This window comes from Enhydra lutris, unplaced genomic scaffold (assembly GCF_002288905.1).
Source record: "Enhydra lutris kenyoni isolate GAN:26980312 unplaced genomic scaffold, ASM228890v2 scaffoldscaffold21, whole genome shotgun sequence".
In the NCBI taxonomy this organism is placed as follows: domain Eukaryota; kingdom Metazoa; phylum Chordata; class Mammalia; order Carnivora; family Mustelidae; genus Enhydra; species Enhydra lutris.
This window is the reverse complement of record NW_019154105.1, coordinates 51,540,301-51,560,546: the sequence shown is the minus strand read 5'-3', so window position 1 is coordinate 51,560,546 and position 20,246 is coordinate 51,540,301. Positions and strand designations below refer to the sequence as shown.

The following is a 20,246-nucleotide window of genomic DNA, read 5'->3' as shown; positions in this document are numbered from 1 at the left end:
CTAAGCCACTCTTTTAAAGTAGCTGCTGAAACTCTCTCAAACAGTAAAGAACACTGATATGCACAAAAACCCATTATAAAACCAAAGAAACAATTAATATAGTCATTAACAGAGTCTTGGGCTTCCAGGGCCAATGGCAAACAATGGCACGTGTCCCGCCCCTTCCCTGTCCCGTGCGCCCAGGGCAGATCATGAGTCAGTCCTAGCTCTTTCCTGATAAGCTCACACAACATTCCTGGTGGCTAGTCCCAATTCACTGGTGCAGATATTCCAGAAACCTATTTGCCATCCTGGTTCTAGTGCAGAAGTAGATCACAGTCACCTAGGACCCCTGATGCACCTTTATAATTGGTGGAGGGATGGTGACCAGGAACTGGCCAGCCTCCTAGAGAGGATTTAGGAAAGGTAGTTAAGGGTCAGCAGGGAACCGTGTGGAATAGATAGCTTCAGCCAGAAGGCTGGCATTGAAAGATGTGTAGTAAATATGTCCTAACACAGGCAAAGCCAGGAAGGGTGAGCATGCCAGCAAGAAAAAATAACTGTGGGGGCGCCTGGGTGGCTCAGTCGTTAAGCGGCTGCCTTTGGCTTGGGTCCTGATTCCAGGGTCCTGGGATCGAGCCCCACATCAGGCTCCCTGCTCAGCGGGAAGCCCCCTTCTCCCTTTCTCATTCCCCCTGCTTGTGCTCCCTCTCTCGCTGTGTCTTCTATCAAATAAATAAATAAAATCTTTAAAAATAATTTAAAAAAAGTAAAAAATCTTTAAAGAAAAAAAAAGAAAGAAAGAAAAAATAACTGTGACACACACATTTCCAAGACCTCCATTAAGTCTGGAGATAAAAGGAAAAAATACGTGTCTGTGTGTATGAAGTTATGGTTTCTTCACCATGCTGAAGGGAAAAAGTCTACAATTCCAAATGTTATAGACACCCTGTAAATTTCTTCTGAGACTGAGAAATTCAGATAAACAAGCTAGCCGACTTACTGAGCTAGGGGGGTTAAAAATTTGTATTCCTGGGGTGCCTGGGTGGCTCAGTGGATTGGGCCTCTGCCTTCGGCTCGGGTCGTGGTTCTGGGGTCCTGGGATGGAGCCCCGCGTTGGGCTCTCTGATCAGCGGGGAGCCTGCTTCCCCTCCTTCTCTCTCTGCCTGCCTCTCTACTTGTGATCTCTGTCTGTCAAATAAATAAATAAAATCTTAAAAAAAAAAATTGTATTCCTGTAACAGAGGAAGGAATAGGGTTCTACAAAGAGACAGCCAGAGTTCCGGTGCTAAAGAAGCCTACCAAGATCTTAAGGGGGGGTGGGGGGAACTCAGAGACAAAACAGAAATCCAATTAATAGAAAGGGAGCACAAGGTCCCAATGTTGGGAGCAGCCCTAGGGAATGAGGGCAGGTCTCAGCCTGTTAAGCGAGGGGTACTCAGCCGGAGGAGTGGAGAAAATGGCATGCAAGCTCCAGAACCACTCGGGCCAGACCCTAAGGAATGAACCAATCCTACACACATCCCCTCCACCAAGAAAAAAGGCCCCGCACTTACTACCACAATGCAACCAATCAATTCTAATAAATCAATTTCAGCTTCATTAAATGTGCATATAATGTCTGTGGATTTTTAAATATACCTCTGTGATCTCATCAGGTGTGGTTTGCTTTAGTGGGATATATGAAATCATAGAACTTTAGCAGTTCAAGAGCCCTTAAAGATCATCTGCTTCAAAATCCCATTTTACTATTCAGGAAAGGAAGGGCCAGGTACATTATGATCAGCTGAGGGTCACAATTCTACTTGGGAGCAGAGCTAATCAAGGCCCCTGTACCCATTCAGCCTCATAGTTATTTCCTCTGTACCCTCCTTACTGGTCACCTTTACAAATAAGAATGCCAGTTCCCTGCTCACCCAGCACAACTGTGACACGTAGGTATGAACCCTCCCTAAAAGGGGAAACCTGCCTAAAAGACAACTACTTCCCTATGCTGCTATGATTCCTTGCATCTTAACAGGGCAACTAAGCTGGAGATGGGGGCAATTGTTCCGAGGTAAAGTTTTCAACCTCAAAAACGCAGACAAGAAAAGGGCTGATTATTTCATCATCAATAATACTACACTGCAGTTTAAACCCCTCAATGACAGCAAGAGGGGATGTTCTGATTCCTTCCCCACAGCTCCTTAGACCGAACACCCAGCAGGTGAGGATTCTCAGTTCCCTTGTCATCTCATCAGCCAGCCACCTCTAAGAAATGGTTCAAAGCGAACAAGTCCCATAGCTTTTGTTCAACACAGACTTAACCCCCACTCTACCGCCAAAGTGAGCCCTGAAGTTGTCGGTTACGTCTTTTATGGACATGATACCGAGAATTATAGGCCTAAAGGTCACGATCAGGGGCCCAAAGCCTACAAAACAGGTAACTTGAGAGGATCAATTTATCTGTCCATGCTTCAGCGGGCACACCTGTCGGAGGGAGACAATACTAACCTCACAAAGCGATTTTAATGAGATGTGGTAGGTGAAGCATTTGGCACAGGACCTGGCACATGATAAATATCTGAATGCTGGTTGTTACTGCAATTTTTAAATCAGTTAGAGGTTCCTACAGATAGTCATTTCTGTAAGCCAACGAGCTGTATAGACAGCTTAAGGTTCCCTCGTCATTCCATTTCCATGTAATTACCAAACCGGTCTTGGGAGAAAGTTAAACTAAGCAACACAAACAGTTTGTCACCACATAACTCAATTGTGAATCCTGCAGGTTACATCAAAACTGGAAACAGGGGCGCCTGAGTGGCTCAGTTGGTTAAGCGACTGCCTTCCGCTCAGGTCATGATCCCAGGGTCCTGGGATCAAGCCCCGAATCAGGCTCCCTGCTCAGTGGGGAGCCTGCTTCTCCCTCTCCCTCTGCTGCTCTGCCCACGTGTGCTCTCTTGCTTTTTCTCTGTCAAATAAGTAAATAAAATCTTATTTAAAGAAACTGGAGACAGCAAGTCTATCAAATTAATTTTATCAGAAGGCTAAGCTGTGTTTTCTGAGACCCATGCTCTTGAAAGAGAACATTAAGACCAGAATCTTTCCACTGATTATCCTGCAACATCCCAAAAGAAAAATAAATGCACCCCTAAAAATAACCCAACCTAAGCTGAAATAAATTAAAAATAATCACTCAGGGTCAGAATAAAATATAACCATGAAGGCTTACCTGTAGAGTCATAAACTAGCAGAACAGAAATATAAAAGGGCACGAGAGAGCCTGATTGGGCCATATGATGTTCAGCTCCCAGCAGTATTTTCCAGGCACAAGGGGAGCCTGGTATTCACCAACCACAGGTCCCCACACTTTCCATTTGAAGAGCTGCCACCATCTACTACCACTCCACATCCTAAGTCCACGTAGAGTGCCTCCATCACCCTCCTCACCTGTGCTCACACAGTGACAACAAGACACACACAATTTAAAGGGTTTTATAATCACTCAAATGGGAAAAGATCATAACCCTAATGCAAAGACCTGAGAACATTAGAAAGCTTAAACAAGGGAAAGTCTGACCAAGCTTTTACACTCCTGATCCCAATCTGTGGTTGCTAACTTCTAGAAGAGCTGATGCACCAGTTTTTTTCAACTTTACCCTGGAGAGAAGAGGGTTTTTTTGTTTTTGTTTTTTGGTTTTTGGTTTGTTTTTTTTTTAGTAAGGAGCCCTGAAAAATCTAGTCACAGAACAGCTCTCCAGCATTCTTTAAACAGGCAATAATCTCAAGTGGACAGCCTCTACTTCTCAGGGGTTCAGACTGGATGACACTCGTTCTAGTACTTCAGAAAGCATTAATCAGGACATACGGCCTTCATGCTGGATCCTGGCAGGGAAGCCATACAGCCAAGTGAGCCATCTCCCCCTAAGGGCTTCCTGGCCCAAACCACATGAACTGTGAGCCTGATAAGAGAGGTGGGGACCATCAAGCAAAGGGACCAGAAGACAATCCATGGGGTAGTGAATGGAACATGTTTGTGTCTAGACAGATTTCAGACCAGGCATGGCACAGAAACTAGACAGCAACAGGTTGAAGCTGAAATGAAAAGTAAAGAAATGAAGACAATGGTTCAAGCCACTTTTCAAGAAGCTTTATTATGAAGGAAGAGAGCAACCCCTCCAACAGGGTGCAATTACGGGGATATTTTGGGGAGAGGAGAAAAGATATGGCTATGTATGTCCAGGAGAAACATCACAAACCAGGGGAGAAACTCAATACACAGGAAAAACAAGTGATGGTTTCTCAAGAGACAGGAGGGAAGGGGATCAAGAAAAGGGCGGGGGAGGGGGTGTAGCAAACTAATCTGGGTAAGACAGTTTCCATTATCCAATGAAGAGTGGGGGTGTAAGCCTTGACCTTATAGATTGGGTATTCCACTTTGAAGAACCTCAAGTTTATCCATGATAGATTCATCTCTCCTTAAGGATGATGCAAGATTCTTCCCCCACTGCTACTTGAGAAAAAAAAAATAGTGGGGAAAACAAAACTTCTTTATACAAAGATTTACTAAGTACTTATGCACTAGACACTGAAAATAAAGAAATAAATATCACCATCAAGAGTTCACAATCTGGTAAGAGAGGGAGGATTATAAAGGCTGCCTTGTTGCAAGCAAATAAGAGGCAGGACCTAGTTACAGGAATGAAGAGTGAGCCCAGCATTGTCAAGGTGGACCGCAAGTCCCACAGTACTGTAAGGACTTCAGAATTCTAGTAGAGTCTTGGCTATTAAGGGAGAGTTTATGCTTGGTCTTGTCTAAAACACAAACAAAAGGCAGGTTAAAAAAAAAAAAAAAAAGATTAATCTAATAGAAAGCACATTTGTCTTAAACATGGTCCTGGAGACAAATAAAGCACTCGTCAATTTCTCTTTGCCTCTTCCTGAGAAAAGAGTTGGGGAGCATTGCACAATAAAACAAAGGATGCTTTTAAGTCTTATCTTGATGGGAAATGAATCAATTTAATTAGACTCAGATTCAAACAGACTTAAAGAAAAGTTTAATAGTTGCCTTAAAGAATGTCATCCCCAACACAATCTACAACCTCTTTTCTCTTCAGCCCCCACTATGAGGCCATCACAGAAGTGCTCTTAAATAGGTATCCCTATTCCAGGTGCTACAGTTGCAAGAGGGAGCAAAACAGAGTCTCTAACCTCAATGGAACAAACATTCTAGATGAGGCCAGGTCACATATTTGGAACTGTATGTTCTAATTCAGAAATACCTCCATCTAGGGAGTGAATTTAATTCACAATCACATACTGTGCATTACCTCCCTGTACTAGAGATGCAGGAGTGGAGATGGTGGAGAAGGGGGCTAGGGGAGCTCTGAGGACCCAGCCTCAGCAGGGGACATGCTTACTCCTCTCCTGTGGAGATATCCTGGCCTGCAAACACCATTCTTAAATAGGGAGGAAGCGGTGCTTTTTCATGTAGAGCTAGCAATTTTGCCAAAAGATTTCCTTTATGCCCAGGGCACTGTCATCTAAAAAGTCTGAACAAAAATTCTACAAAGATTCTAAATATCTGGATAATTTAGCCTTGTTTGTATAGAATACATAATTTTTTAGACCTGCCCCCCATTAGAATTACTCAGGAACAACCACCAAAAAAAAAAAAAAAAAAGATTTTAAATATACACAGTTCAAACACTGTGTAATTTATACTTAAGGCAAAACAAGGGGTGGGGGGGGGATGTATTTTTATTTTATTTAAACTAAGAACCAGGAATGTCTGTCATCTGAATTGATAATAAGCTAAAAGCAACCAGCAAAGGCCTGTTGTATGAGCTGATGCAGGCTCAGAAAACAGAGGAAATATATCCCGGTCTGCCCATCATGCCCATCACTTAAGAAGTCAAGAATATGACAAGGATGCCCATGGTCTGGCCTCCTTCATCCCAGCCAAAACAGCAAGAAAATAATTTCTAAAATGTTACCAGACGACTAGGTAGTTTCTAAAAATCTCAACATTATCAAGTACTAGAAAATAAAAATGTAAAGAGAAGGTGGTCAATAATAACCGACCCTTTTGTAAACATGCCAAATTATATTAAACTTCACTAATAATCACAATGCAAATTAGAATAAGCTCTTTTTTTTACTAGTAAAGACCCCACCCCCCCAAAAAAAACCAATACTCACAGCAGATACATATACTTGGGAAATCAGGCCTCTTATGCTTTCTCCATCCTTTTATACTAATAATGCATTATAACCAGGAAATTGTTTTTTAAAAAATAAGATTTATTCACTTAAGAGAGAAGGTGTGCACGGGGAGAGGGAGAGAGAGAGAATCCCAACCAGACCCCCTGTTTAGCACCAAGCCTGTCTGGGCTGGATCCCATGACCCATAAAATCATGACCTGAGCCAAAATCAAAAGTCAGAAAACTCCAACTGAGCCACACAGTTGCCCCAGGAAATCTCGATTTTAAATCTAAAATAATGGATTTAAGGTACCCTATGTGTTTTGTGGCCTGCTCCACCTGAGTATCAGGCCCTGAAATACTGGTTTGGACAAACGCTTGCTGCTATTAGGTCTTTCAGTCCAGTCGGTGCCACCACACGTGCTAAAACCTTAGTGTCCTTATCCCCATGACCAGGTATTAAATCCACCTTCAGCAGCACATCACCCCTGGCCTGACAAATGCTCATTGTTCTTCCCTCCTGTAAATAAGCCTCCCCAACCCTGTAAGGCCTTCAGCAATCTGTCTCAAAAATTCCTCTTGATTTTCATCCATCTTCTCTTCACTTAAAAGAGTCCCTCCCTCCCAGGTGAGGCAGCTGCCCCTAGTTTGTTCCTCCCTTCTTTCTTCTACTTCTGCTGCAGTGGAGGACAGCAGGTCCAGATGGTTAAGATCAGGTCACTAGGCTACGAGACAACAGGTTCTCAACCCAGGTGATATCAGAATCACCTGCAAAACTCTGAAAAATACCAGCGTCCACACCTCATTCTGGAACAATCAAACAAGAGCATGAGGTCTGTGGTCCAGGCATCTGAGCTTTTCATGCTCCCAGGTGATTTCCACGCAAGGCTGAAAACCTCAACAACAAATTCACCATCCGGGTTACAGGAAGGTGGAGACAGCTGCTCCCCTCGACCCCCCGGACTGGGATGCAGGGGCCGGGGCATCACTCACACAAACATCATCGTTGCCTACAGATAATGGCATGAAAGTTCTCAGAAAGAACTGCCATAAATAATGGATGCAATAATGTACTATAAAAGATCTGAGACACACTAGATTGGAAAAAGGTTTTGTGTCTGGCAGGAGGACATGAGGGGAAAACAGTGATGGTCACTGAACAAAAAGGTCTCTCCGTTCCTTCAGCAAGGTTTTCTTAAGCCAGTCTTGCAAATTTCCCTTTAGAAAACGCCTATAAGAATTTCGACAAGCCCACCCGTCAGTCCTCTGCCATCTCTAGCTCTCTTAGCCAAGTGCAGCAACAGACCGAGATGCTGCTTAAATCACATCACAAAGAGCCAGACGGTCAAGTCTAACCAGGGAAAAGTAGGCTAGATACTCTATGATTTAAATTCAAAGAAGTGGAGTTCCAGAAAGGGAGGCAAACATACAAGACGAGGAAAAACTGGTCTAATGGCCAAGGAGAAAGTCATGCTCAGAGACTGAAAAGTCACATAAGCCCACCTAAGTCTACAACAAACAGAGCAAGCAGTGAGTAACTGCTGAATGAATGCAACAGCAAGCAATTTTTAAAAGTAGGATAAGAATTATCAAAAATGCCACTAGAGCTAAACAACACGCTACAGAACAACCAATGAGTCAATGACAAAATCAAAGAGGAAATTAAAAAACCACTGGAGACAAATCAAAATGGAAATACAATGGTCCAAAACTTTGAGACACAGTGAAAGTGGTTCTAACAAGGAAGTTTACAAGGACAGAGGCCCACCTCAAGAAACAAGAAAAATCTCAAATAAATCTAAACCCACACCTACAGGAACTAGAGAGGAAAAAACAAAAACAGGGAACCTGGGTGGCTCAGCTGGTTAAGTGGCTGCCTTCAGCTCAGGTCATGATCCCAGTGTTCTGGGGTTGAGTACTGCACTGGGCTTCCTGCTCAATAGGGAACCTGCTTCTCTCTCTAATTCTGCCAGCTGCTCCCGCTGTTTGTTCTCTCTCTCTCTCTCCCTGTCTCTAGCAAATAAGTAAATTACAAAATCTTTGGGAAAAAAGATAAAACAAAACACGCCCAAAGTTAGAAGACAGGAAATAATGAAGATCAGAGTAGAAATAAATCAAAGAATCTAAAAAATAAAATAAAATAGAAAAGATCAATGAAACCAAGAGCCTAGTTCTCTGAAAAGATAAAATTGATAAAACTTTAGCAAGACTTATCAAGAAAAAAAAGAGGACTTAAATAAAATCGGAAATCAAAGAGGACAACGGACCTCACAGAAATATAAAGGACTGTAAAAACTACTACAAAAAATTGTATGCCAACAAATTGGGCAAACTAGGAGAAATGGATAAATTCCTAGAAATACATAATCTTCCAAGACTGAATCAGGAAGAAACAGAAAATCTAAACAGACATCTAGTAACAAAAGTCAATACGTAATCAAAATAACTCCCAACAAACAAAAGTCCAGGACCAGAAAGCTAAACAGATGAATTCTACCAATCATTTAAAGAATTAGTACCCACTCTTCTCAAAGTATTCCTAAAATTAGAAGAGGAAGGAAAACTTCCATATTCATTCCACAAGTCCAATATTATCCTGGTACCAACACCAAATAAAGACATGACCAAAAAAGAAGAAGGAGAAAAAAGTACAGGCCAATATCCTTGTTGAGCATATGGGAAAAAATCCTCAACAGTTTCAGAATTAGCAAATTGAATTAAACAATTTAGTAAAAGGATCATTCACAGCAATCAGGTGGGATATATTCCAAGAATGCAAGGATGGTTCACTATCCACTAGATCAACACAATGCATCACATTAACAAAATGATAAAAATCATATTATCATCTCAGTAGATGCAAAAAAAAAAAAAGCACTTGCCAAGTACAGCATCCACTGATAAAAACTCTTAAGAAAGTGTGTTTAGAGGGAACATACCTCAATATAATAAAGGCCATACATGACAAACCCACAGCTAACATCATTTTCAATGATGAGCCAAAAGCTGTTCCTCTAAAATCAGGAAGAAGGGCACCCAGGTGGCTCAGCCAGTTAAGCATCCAACCCTTGGTTTCCGCTCAGGTAATGATCTCAGGATCGTGAGATGGAGGCCCTGTGCTCAGCAGGAAGTCTGCTTGAGGTTCTCTCCCACTCCCTCTTCCTCTGCACCTCCTGTACTCATGCTCGCACACATGAACTTGTGCCCTCTCTAAAATAAATAAATCTTAAAAAAAAAAAAAACTTCCAAGCTACTCTTATCCTGATACACAGTAAGTAATTTATAGAACTGCTGAATCACTATATTGTACACCTGAAACTAATGTAACACTGTACATTAATTATACTGGGAAAATTTCTCAAAAAACCATACTATAAAACTATGGCAATCAAAGCTGTATGATGCTGACACAAAAATACATATAAATCAATGGAACCGAATGGAGGGCCCAGAAATAAATGCATGCTGATATGAGCAATTAATCTACAAGAAAGCTGGCAAAAATACATAATGGGGAAAAGAGAGCCTTTTCAAAGAAATGGTGTTGGGAAAACTGGATAACTACATGCAAAAGAATGATACTGCACCACTTTCATATACCACAAAGATAAACTCAAAATGGATGAAAAATCTCAGTGTAAGACCTGAAACCATTAAAAACTCCTAAAACAAAGCATGAACAGCTACATCTTGGACAATGGCCTTAGCAATGCTTTCCTGGATATGTCTTCCCAGACAAAGGAAATAAAACCAAAAATAAAGTATTGGGACTAAACTAAACTAAAAAGCTTTTGTGCAGCAAAAGAAACCATCTATAAAGTGAAAAGGCATCCTACTGAATGAGAGAAACATCTGCAAATTATATATCCAATAATGAGTTAATATCCAAAATATATAAAGAACTCACACAATCCGGGGCACCTGGGTGGCTCAGTGGGTTAAGCCGCTGCCTTTGGCTCAGGTCATGATCTCAGGGTCCTGGGATCGAGTCCCGCATCGGGCTCTCTGCTCAGCAGGGAGCCTGCTTCCCTTCCTCTCTCTCTGCCTGCCTCTCTGCCTACTTGTGATCTCTCTCTGTCAAATAAATAAATAAAATCTTTAAAAAAAAAAAAAAAGAACTCACACAATCCAACACCAAAAAAATAAAATAAAATAAAATAAAAATGAGCAGAGGACCTGAACAGGCATTTTTCCAAAGAAAACATACAGATGAAAAGATGGTCAACATCACTAATCATCAGGGAAATGTAATCAGAACCACAATAAGATGTCACCTCACACCTGTCAGAATGGCTAGCATCAAAAGACAAGAAATGTTGTCTTAAGTGTTAGCAGGGATGTGGAGAAAAGAAAACCCTTGTGCAGAGTTGGCAGGAATGTAATCTGGTGCTGCCACTGTGGAGACCTGTAAGGAGGCTGCTCAAAAAATTAAAAAATAGAAATACCATATGAACCAGTAATTCCACTGCTGGGTATTTACCCAAAGAAAACAGACCACAAGTTCAGAAAGATTTATGCACCCCTATGTTTACTGTAGCATTACTTACAACACCTAAAACATGGAAGCAACTTAAGTGTCCACTGACAGATGAATGGATAAAGATGCAGGATATACATACAAGAAAGTATTACTGAACTGTTAGAAAGAATAGAATTTTGCCATGGATGGACCTATAGGGTATTACCCTGAGTGAAGTAAGTCAGAGAAAGACAAGTACTATATGATTTCATTTCCATGTGGAATCTAAAAAAACAAATGAACAAAAAACAGAAAGACGCAAATAAGGAGAAAAAACTGGTAGTTGCCAAAGGATGGATGAAACGGGTGAAGGGGATTAAGAGGTATGTACTTCACTTCAAGCTACACAATGATACATGGAAGAAAAGTACAGCATAGGGAATGCAGTCAACAATATTGTCATGAGTTTGAATGGTGACAGATGGTAACCATATTTACTGTGCTGAGCAGTGCATAATGTATAAAATTGTCTAATCACTAAGTTGTATACCTGGAACTAATACAATACTGTATAAAAACTATACATCATTTTTTAAAAGATTTTATTTATTTATTTGACTTTTTATTTTTAAATCTTATTATTTTATTTTAAATTATTTTAAATTAAATTAAATTAATTGAATTAAATTATTTTAAATCTCAATAAAAGATTTTATTGAGACTAAGAGGGAAGCAGGCTCCCCGCTGAGCAGAGAACCCGATGCCATGCGGGGCTCGATCCCAGGACCCCCAGACCATGACCCGAGCCGAAGGCAGAGGCTCTAACCCACTGAGTCACCCAGGCACCCATTTTTTAAAAAATACACTACTTCAGAAAATACCAAATACTTTTCCATTCTATGTCTCTTCAAAACAAGATCATTTGAAATACTGTTTTTCCTTTTCTTTCCTGGTTTTAACCTCAAGGAATCCTTTAAAACTTACGCTTTTATTAAGAATTTATAAGATTACAGTTCATTGGGGAACACAATTTCTTCCTATATGCAATTTACGTTATTTTCTTTGTATTTTTAAACCAATAAAATGAATAATGAAACCCAAATATTAGCTGCTATAAGAGAATGTGGTAAATTTATTAAAGTTGGATACTAGAACCATTAGGAAAAAAAGAATGCCACTAGAGAACAGCAAATATTAAAAGTGGATTCTGGTCTTTGGACAGACCCTGCTGTATGCGGAAATGCCAGATTTAAGCCTGGGCTTGCAGCTTACAAAAAGGAAAAAGAAGACGGAGGGGGGGGGGGTGTGTTATCCTGAGTAATTCTTACACAATCCCTTAAACTTTCTTTTTGTTCCCTTTAAACCCTGAATAGGAGGGATCTAAGGACAAGAAATGCTTCCCTGGGTGACAAGTCTTGTGTTCTGCTTGGTACTAAAGACACAAGTGCCTTCTGTGAGATGCCTTCTACATCTCTGCTCCCCCAAATCCAACAGCAGGCCCTTACCAGACAAGCAAAATTTCTGAAAAGTTTAGTCATGAAGAAAAAAAGAAAAACAAACAACAACAACAAAAAACCAGCTTGGGAGAGGATGCTTACTTTCTCTTTTTTTTTTTAAGATTTTATTTATTTGACGGAGAGAGAGAGATCACAAGTAGGTGGAGAGGCAGGCAGAGAGAGACAGAGAGGAGGAAGCAGGCTCCCCACTGAGCAGAGAGCCCGATATGGGGCTCGATCCTAAGACCCTGGGATCACGACCCGAGCCGAAGACAGAAGCTTTAACCCACTGAGCCACCCAGGTGCCCCAGGATGCTTACTTTCTTTAAAACTCTCTCCTCAGATTAAAATCCTCTGCATTTGAACAGAATTCTGCAAGCTACACCATACACAAAGCATTCAAATTACATTAAGTCTTAAAATAAATTTAGTCAGGCAACAATTAAAACCTCATTGAGCACGTACGCATCTATCAATTCCTTATCTTTGCAAAAGCTGATTTAATAAGCTACTAAAATTTAAGGGACTCTGTATCCTCATTTTTGTCTGTGTATGAAAAAAATGTTGACACAACAATAAACGAGCTGTATTCTCTGGATTTAAGATTCCTCCACAGGAACACAGCCAATATAGAAAATGATGGCTTTCAGACATGCAGCTAAATAGGAAAAAAAAAAAATCATTGATGATACTAAAACTTTGCACTGTCTTTTTCGGACTTACTTTCAAGAGATTCTACTTCTGATTGGGGCGGGGGGGCGGGGGGGAGATTGGTCCATTTTTCAAAAACATCATTATAGGTTCCTGAGAAAAGCAGCTGAACTGGAGCAAGGATCTCCAAAGGTTCGTGTGTTCTTCTGTTCCTGGTATTCTAACTCGTAAGTTTATTGCCAAACCTACCAACTTCTCTCACACACTCCTGACAATGCTGGAGCACTCCAAGCAGGCAAGAAGCAACAAGATTCTGAGGATGGGTCATGTAACACCTTCTCACCATATTGGAAAAAAATTAAGATTTGGCTTTTGCCCCAAATTTTGCAATATTTCTGAGCAACCTGCCACCATACTGTCTTATGTGCAGAATCACCGCACACATAAGATCACTTAAATCAACTGTGAACGGGGGGACCTGGGCGGCTTAGCAGGTTAATCAGCAAACTCTTGATTTTGGCTCAGGTCAGGATTTCAGAGACCTGGGATGGAGTCCTGCGTTGAGCTCCGTCCTTAGTGGGGAGTCTGCCTGAGATTCTCTCTCTTTCCCTCTCTTTGCTTCCACCCCCCGCCACCACTCGCATACATGCACCCACTGTCTCTCTCAGAAATAAACACATCTTGGGATGCCTGGGTGGCTCAGTCAGTTAAGGGTCTGCCTTCAGCTCAGGTCATGATCCTAGGATCCTGGGATCGAGTGCCGCATAGGGCTCTTTGTTCAGCAGGGAGCCTGCTTCTCCCTCTGCCTGTGGCTCTCCTTCTCTTTCTGACAAATAAATAAATAAAACCTCTAAAGATAAATAAATAAATATTTTTTAAAGAAAGTGTTAACTATAAACAGATTTAACATACCCTTCTTGAACTGGGGACCCTACAGCCATGAAATGCTGCCCAAATAAATAATTGCTCTCATTTGCTGTAATAGGGTAAAATCTGAATTTACACCCCTCTTCCACCCCTGCACTTGTCCTTTTGTCCCACCATACAATATTATCTTTGTTAATATGACTCTTGTCAATAAGGAACAACTATGTTCTCACCCATACTCTAAGTACTGGGCTAAAGACAGGTTTCCCAATCCTTCCCTTCAAGGGTATGTGCTCTATACCTTATGACCCTGCAATTAATTGCACTACTGGGTATTTACCCCAAAGATACAGATGTAGTGAAAAGAAGGGCCATCTGTACCCCAATGTTCATGGCACCAATGGCCACGGTTGCCAAACAGTGGAAAGAACCAAGATGCCCTTCAACAGACGAATGGATAAGGAAGATGTGGTCCATATATACAACGGAGTAATATGCCTCCATCAGAAAGGATGAATACCCAACTTTTGTATCAACATGGACAGGACTGGAAGAGATTATGCTCTTCCAGTGAAAAAGTCAAGCAGACAGAGTCAATTATCATGTTTTCACTTACTTGTGGAGCATAAGGCGTAACACGGAGGATACTGGAGATGGAGAGAAGTGAGATGGGGGAAATCAGAGGGGGAGACAAACCGTAAGAGACTGTGGACTCTGAGAAACAAACTAAGGGTTTGGGGGGGGGGGGGGGGGTGGGTGAACCTGGTGGTGGGTATTGTGGAGGGCATGCACTGCACGGAGCACTGGGTGTGGTGCATAAACAATTAATTTTGGAACACTGAAAAAAAATAAAATCTTTAAAAAAAAAAGGGTATGTTCTCTAGGAGAACAATATCAAGTGTCACATAAAGTGACACACAGCACAGATGGTAAGCAACACCTGGGCTCAGAGAAGGGACGGATCAAAAGCCAGAGAGGAAGAAAACAACTTGCAGCAGTGAAGAACCCAGAATTTACCAGGACAGGGATTCCAGGCAAGAGTGACAGACTAACCAGAGACACACAGGAAACCAAGTCCAAGCCCTGCTCAGGGGACAATGAGAGGCACACTTAGATTAAGCAGAGACTTTGGGTATAGGACCAATCCTTAGATGAAAGAATCATGTCTTATTTTTCTCCCTGAACAGCCCTAGCACTCAGCACAGTGCCTACATTATTCTCAGTGACTCAACCCACATGCAGGAAAAGAAAACAGAATTTGTACTGGGAGTACTGGGAAATGAGGCTACAGAGGTAAGGAAGACTTAGAATTCAAAGATAAAAACATAACCCTGACCCATAAGACTTCAGGCCACAGCTCTAGCCTCTCCCTCTGCTATACTCCCTGAGCCAAGAAGCCTCCAGGCCAATCCCAGCGAGTCACACCTTGGGGCTGAAAGCGGCTAGACAAAGAACTGAGCTGACCATCTCTGTCCCTTCGAATCTGACCACAAGGCAGAAATGGACACAAGTCCACTCTGCTGAGGCTTCTGTGATCCCCAGCATGCTCACTCTCCCAGTTTCCAGTGTCTCCTTCCACTCCTGTGTCTCCTTCCTCTCTGCACCACCTGCTGCCCCTTCCTCCCTCACCCTGCCTCCCTGAATTCTTTGGGAAAATAAAAGCAATGGGGCAGAAACTCCCAATGTCCTCCTGCTTCACCACCCCCTTCTCTCCTAACATGGGGATGAACTGCGCCTTTTGCCAGCAGCACCTGCTCCTGTGCGTCCTCCCACCCCATCTCATTTTCCAGCATCCATTTCTCCCACTCCCAAGTTATCGCCCAGTTTACTCTCATTAACTGTCCCTAAGAAACCTTCCTTCGCCCCCAAATTCTTCCTTTTTTTTTAAGATTTTATTTATTTGATAGAGAGAGGGAACAGAAGCAGGGGGAGTGGGAGAGGGAGAAGCAGGCTTCCCGCCAAGCAGGGAGCCTGATGCGGGGCTCGATCCCAGGAGGCTGGGATCATGACCTGAGCCAAAGGCAGATGCTTTCTGCTTAACAACTGAGCCACCCAGGCGCCCCAATTCTTCCTCTTTCAGATACTACTACTACCATCCTCCCTCCCCTCCTACTCCCCTCAAGCTGCCCCAACCTGCCCTCGTGGCCTCCGGTCCACAGAGGGCGCCAAAGCTCCAGGCCAGCCAACTCAGTGCCCAGCAACTCCGCTTTCCAGATCCTTGTCTCTCAGCATCTCTCAACTGCGGAATCCTTCCTCCCTTCAAACCTGAATGTACCTTGGCTTCTACGACCACATACTCCCAAGTCCCCCACCTCACCAGCTGCACTTTCTCAGGCTCCACTACTGGTCCCTGGAGCTTCTGCCTGAGCCACCTCCCCTTCCCACCTGCACATACTCCCCTAACTGACCTCCACCACACCTGGGCTGTAAACACAGGATACAGCCCACTGGCTCCAAAACACCACCTCTACCTCTCCACTGGAGTAGAACCACTCTATCCGCTGAAGTAGAACCACTCTATCCGCACCCCTACCCGGAACTCCGGAATGCCTCACTCAATCCAATATTTCCCTTCCCTCAGGCCATGCTCAAGTCCAAACTTCTCCAGGAAAACATAAGATCTCCCAGCGCCTCCAAAGCCCCACTGATGTCCCCTCTTTTCAGGCTTCCTAGAGCATTTAAACAGTCGGCACTACAGGATTTATTACTTAATTAAAGATATTCTGCAATTGTTCCCTAAATGCTGCTTTTGTGCAAAACCTTTCTTCCAACTAGGTTTAGGTTTCTAACAATACAAGCATTCCCTTTTGTTTACCTGACACTCAGCTGGGTACCCTGGTTGATGTCTGATTATCAGGTCTTTGACGGCAAAAACAAGCATAATGTTTTACAAAGTAAAAACCAAAACTCACACATTGTGTTACTTTGTTGAACAGTATGAGAAAAATATGGACTTTGTCCCTAAGTTACTTGACAAATCATAAATTAAAAAAAAAAAAAAAAGAAAACCTTTACCTAGAATCACTATGTAGCATTATGGGTAAAAACACATCTGAGTATCAGGGCTAAATTTGTAAAAATCTTCTATCACTGAAGTCTTCAAAATTTTTAAAACTTAAAATATCAAGCAGCACTTCAAATGAAACACATGAATAGAGTAACTTCTATTTCCAACAAAAATATTGGAAAGTTAAATTTGTATTCAATTTGGATATAAATAATAGGGCAGGAATTAAAGAATTTAATTCTTGAATACAAAAGACTACACGATACTGGAAACAAGAGTGGTCAAGGTGAGGATTTCTGCTGTACTTCTCCATAAACCCAGCTAAATAAGAAAGTAAGTGTTGTGCACTAAGGTAGCCGAAGTATATGAGCTCTTGGCTATGCTGAAGTACAGTTTACCCCCGAGGCAGAAATTACCTTATCTTCCATTATTTAAAAGAAAACAAAAAAAAGAAGAAAAGAAAAATTCTATCCCATCAATTTTCCTTGTGGCGGCCATATCATAGCTCCCCTGAAACACCGTTGGCCATACCCAAGGGATTAAAACTCCAGCCAGAGATACTGCCTGTCCTTGACCTGGCCTTTACAGACTCCTGTGACCACTCCAGGCAGTGGATACTTGCCCTTGACATCTAGCAACATTGACTGCACAGAGCAGCAACACTGCCACCTCCAAGCCTGAGGGCATGCCTGGGGGTGGGGCGGGCCTCCCACTGACCATACCTCTCATCTCCTCCCCTTGACTTATCACTCACTATTTTGTTCACAATTATCCATCTCATCCTTCTCGAATTGGCTCAGGAGCCTCAGATCCTGGATGCCACCAACTATGTCCCAAGGGGACTTTGGTTGCCCTCCTGAGTTCCTTTTGCTAATGTGCACCCCAATATTAGAGCATTTACCATACTGCTCTGAATTCATGAATATTTCTCTCCCAATACTTGTATGTTCCTGAATAAAGACCTTGTTTTATTTATTTTATTTATTCTATAGTGAGTTGAACAATATGCCCCCAAAAGGAGTCCAAAGTTCTCACACCTGGTTACCTCTACAAGTGACCTTATTTGGAAATAAGGTCTTTGCAGATGTAATTAAGTTATGCACCCTTAGATGAGATCATCCTGGGCTTAGGGTCAAAACTGAACTCAATGACTGGTGTCCTTATAAGAGAAAGAACAGTATCTGAAACACAGAGACACAGGGGAAAGAACCGACCTTAAGACAGAGGCAGAGACTGGCGCTGGGGTGCCACAATCCAAGGCAGGTCAGGAGCTGAAAGGCCCTTCAGAGAAAGCACCATTCTGACGACCCCTTGATTTCCAAGTTGTGGCTTCCAGAGTTGTGAGAAAAGAAATTTGTTGTTTTATGTCACAGAATGTGTGGTAATTTGCCACACCCTGAGGAAATTAACACCTAGTCTAAACCTCAATGTGCTTCCTACTACCCAGGAAACACACACACCCACAACTGTTGAACTAAGAAGAAAGATGAAGAGGCGCCTGGGTGGTTCAATGGGTTACAGCCTCTGCCTTCAGCTCAGGTCATAATCCCAGGGTCCTGGGATTGACCCACCACTGGGCTCTCTGCTCAGCAGGGAGCCTGCCTCCCTTCCTCTCTCTGCCTGCCTCTCTACCCACTTGTGATCTCTGTCAAATAAATAAATAAAATCTTTAAAAAAAAAGAAAAGAAGAAGAAGAAAGAAAGATAGATAGATAGATGAAGGTCTGGGGAAAGATGAGAAAGCATCTGAACTGCACAGCAGAAATCTGGGACATGGACCCTGTCACTCAATCTCTATAGGAACTTGGGCAAGTCACTTATCTGCTATGATTCTCTCATTTATTCCCTAGTAAAATGAGGAGACTGGCCCAGAAGACCCTCTACCAGGTCCCATATACCTTCACCCAACTTAATCCAGAATGTCAGCTGATCCTTAAATTAATTCTAAATTCTTCCCACTCACTAAATTCTGTTAATTTTATTTTCATCTAAAGACGTTTCAGGTGCAAAAAATACCGGATTAATATGACATTTCAAAGGCACTTATATTTTAATCTGCTCATGAAAAATTCACTGAAATAGTTTAACACAATACGCTGAAGACTGATTTTCTATGATACCTCCTAAAAATCTGCAAAGCAAAAACAATTTACAAATAGCCCATTTAATATTGCTAAAACTGCTGACATTCCGAAAAAACTCGACCTAAACTTGAATCAGCTGGAGTGCCACTGATCCAGAACCCAAACGTATGATGACTAACTTCTGCAAAGTTATAAAGGGATACCTCCACCACAGGGGTTTTTCTCCACTTGACTCAAGTCTGTAATTAAAGGTCCCATATCCAAAATTTCCACTTCAAAGAATCTGGTTAAGAAATAAATAAATACAGCTGCTGCCACTACCAAATGGTCAAGCGTCAGTAAAGGACTCAAACAAAAACTATTTTACCCATTTTCATGCCTCCATAGACAGAAACACATACAGTTTTCCTGTGTTAAACCTTTCGTAATTCAAACAAATGGAAATGAGAGAACAAAGGTGTAATAAAAATTATACTTCTCTTACCCATACATCCCACTTAATTTGGGTTAAATTAAAAACCATATTTTATGCCGTATTTTAAACCATATTTTAAGCTTTTTATAGGTCATGCAGCTCTCCTTGCCTTCATGTTCTTACAGTGGTAGCCTTGATTCTTCTTTAGGAAACCAACCAGAAGAAGATAGAGGGGGCTCATATTTCAGCTCGACAAAATATCCATTAGAAACACTTAAACTTTGCCAAACCATTTCATCGTTCCGAAAATAAAACCAAGGGTCCAGCCAGAATGGGCAGAACCACACCTGCAAAACTAGAACGTGAGTCTGAGCACAAATGGAGTTAGGAGACCAAAAACTTCTCCTTCCTGGTGGGAAACTCAATTCAAATACCAAGTCCCTCGAGATGGAAGGCTCAAGAAACCCAGTTTTCAATCCCGAATTTCTGGACTTTTAAATGAGTGCTCAAACACATGAAAACCGGACTGGAAGGTGCACCTGAAATGTATTTCTCGCCCTTAGTAACAACTCCATTTTAAAAAGTGTTCTTTTACTATGACAAAACTAAGAGAACGGAAGGCAAGGGGAGCCTGGGGGTTTGGGAATTACACACGCGGGCGTTCCAAGCCCCGGTGCTGTTTTGGTATTCTGCAAACTATTCTTGCAAACTTCACAGCCGTGTAAGTTAATGCGCACAGAAGCGGAAAGTCCCGCGCTTCTGCCGAGCACTGTGTTTTCTGGGAGCCCCAGCACGGAATGAACGAGCTACAACTCCGCAGACTGCATGTTTACTTGCATCCTCACGTGGCACCGCGCAGCCACAGAAGCGCTGCGCCCTGACTGCGCGGGGCGCGTCGGGGAACCCAAAAACTTTTACTTTGCAAACTAGCGGAACTGGAAGGCGCCGCTGGGGCAGATTCACTTGCCTTCCCCGAGATGCGCGCCTGCCAAGCCAACCATCCCAGCACCACCCGTGCCTGCAGCTTCATTCGCACAAAGGCGCGTGGGTGCCGGCAGGACCCCTCTCCAAAGTTGCGCGGAGAGAAAGCCGCGCGACCAGAAAGC

The 20,246-nt window shown here is 42.4% G+C and overlaps 1 protein-coding gene across 2 annotated transcripts in view; it reads right to left on the bottom strand.

The window, feature by feature from the left end:
- The window catches only part of LOC111149030 (adhesion G protein-coupled receptor A3), a 134,403-nt gene that overhangs the window by 113,639 nt on the left and 518 nt on the right, over nucleotides 1–20,246 (bottom strand). The window lies entirely within an intron of this gene.